Genomic DNA, 2,500 nt, shown 5'->3' with positions numbered 1-2,500 from the left:
GCTAAAAACCAGGGAGGCAAAAGCGTATCCTGGGGTATGGGTTTGATCACACCCCTTGGGCTAGAGGGTGATGATCAGAATCAGTCAAAGGTGTAGTGCAGTGGTGTGTGAGTGGGGCTAAACCCCGTAAAAGACTGGGCTGCGATCAAGGTCCTTCGCCCTGGACCACCACATCCTGCTTGCTGTCCCAAATGGGACCCAGGAGGGCCGCATACTTACCTGCCCACCCAAACAGACTGCTTGTTAACACCGCGAGGTTACCACAGCCTGCCCGGAGAGGACCTGAAGAACCACTTACCCAGACAGACTGCTTGTGATCGCAGCCTGCCCAGAGTGGGTCGACCCCCAGCCCATCCAGACAAGCTGCCCCTGTCGCAGCTCACCCAGCATGGGTTGAGGGGGTCTCCCACCCACCGTGACAGACTGCACCTGTCGCAGCCTGCCCAACGGGGGCTAAGGACTTCTCCCGTCCACCCAGGCAAGCTGCGCCTGTCGCAGCCTGCCCAGCGTGGGCTGGGGAGGTCTCCCGCCCATCCAGACAAGCTGCTCTGTCGCAGCCTGCCCAGCATGGGCTGAGGAGAGTGCTGGCGAAAGGGAGGTAAGGCTCCTATTGAGCCTTGGAACTCCCTACAAGCTTCTACCAGCGGCTAGGGCCTAGGTTTGCCGGCGGGTGAGTCCTGGGAATATGTCCCATTGTGCTAAACCACTGGACCTACCAATCTTCTACCGACGCTAACTATACCTCGTAAAACCATACTCACCAAACGTGGAAAACACGGTCTGGTCTGGAAAACCCGTCAGAGGCCTGTCGAGGGATCCGGATGGCAGTACAGCAATGCCGGGAGGACCCCATTCAAAGAGGTAGCAAACGTTAAATCGGTGAGAAATCTGATTGGTTGGAGGGGAGCAGTAGGCAAAGGGTAGCCGTCAGCAAGGGTTGATGGGTAATGTTCTGCGGCGGAGAAACCGAAGATGAGAACGGTAGCGTCGAGGAGGGGGTTGACTCGGGTCCCAGTGGAGATTGATCTGATCTGTTGGCCTTGATGGCAGAGCGATCGGTGACTGACACCCTGAGTGCCAGGGCTCCAACCCAGAGACGGGAGGGGGGCTCAGACTGTCCCCCCAATACAATGCGGAGAGGTCCAGAGTCCCCCTTTCAGAAATGGGAAGGGACCGAAATGGCGGTGGAGGGTGGACCCAGGCACCAAGGTGTCGGGGCGTCCGCCCAAAATTGGGCAGAGGTCCAGGGACCCCCAGATGAGGGGTCCAGTGTAAAAGTAAGGGGGAGGGGGGTGGCTGAGGAAGGGGGGCGGGGGGGGGGGGGCTTGGGGGTCCAGGGCCCCCAATTGTCAAAGTAAAGGTTTAGTGAAGTGGGAGGGGTGGGTGGGGTCGAGGGGGGCCAGGGGGGACGGGGAGGGTTTGGCAATCAAACTGGGTTTCAAGGGTTGTGGTGAGGCATATTCTATTGGGGTTGGGGTTAGGGTCAGTGAGTGGGATGGGATTCTGGTCAGGTGTCAGGGTGAGGGCCTAAAGTGGGCGACCATCTAGGGTTTAGGGTTTGGGTCCATCCTTCAAGGGTTGAGATTAGGTTTTAGGGTTGGGGTGAGGTACATCCTATAAGGGTTGGGGTTAGGGTCAGAGAGTTGGATAGGGTTGGGCTTCAGGTCACCTCAGGCGAAAACGAGTCACTGGTTCTCAGTGTTGGGCTTAGGTCAGGATGTCAGCTGGCAAGAGCTGGCCTTAAGTGGTGGTCCAGAATCCATGACCCTGGTCTTGTCATGGTGGAATTGAGTATTATTTTCCCTCAAGGTGCAAGTCCAGTGTTTAGATGTGGTGAAAAAGTGCAGTGATTCCACCGGAAGTGGACAAAGGAGACAATTCAATAAGGTGTAGACCAAGGAGGATGTAGAATTTTTTTATTATTAATCAAATATTTTTTGAAGACAATGAAATGTAATTTCCGTTGGAAAAAGTGTTCCACAGTCAAAAGAACTCAAAAGGAAAATTTGTAACCAAATCTTTGCTAAAGTAAGGAAATAAGTTGAGGTTGTAAGAATAAACAGGGAAGGGGTTAGCCCGTAAAATGAGACAAGAAGAAAAGAAAAAAAAAGGGTTAGGGTTAGGATGTGTATTCAGATGACCCCATCGCCAAGCAGTTCAGTGCTTCGACCCGCATAGGCTAAGGGTAAATGCACAAGTATTCTAGAGCCATGTAGATCTTCCACCAGAGGGGGTAGGGGAATAGACCCCCTCCAGGACCCCAAAGGAGTCCCAGGCCTGTAGACCTTGTCACGCTCGCTCCCGAGGTAGGTAAATGCCTAAGCACTAAGAGGACGTGAGCAACCGACGGGTACATGGAAAACCCACCCCCGTATCCACTGATGGACGTGTGCGCACCAGGTCTAAGCAGGAGCATGCTCTGAAGTCTTCTGTCCCCACGAAGGAGGCGTTCTTCTTCTGCAATCCCAAGCGCGAGCCAAAGCCAAAGGTGTCTTGTCTC

Source organism: Hypomesus nipponensis, chromosome 10 (assembly GCF_054491055.1).
Source record: "Hypomesus nipponensis isolate SF chromosome 10, ASM5449105v1, whole genome shotgun sequence".
NCBI lineage: Eukaryota > Metazoa > Chordata > Actinopteri > Osmeriformes > Osmeridae > Hypomesus > Hypomesus nipponensis.
Note: the sequence above shows the minus strand (reverse complement) of the source record.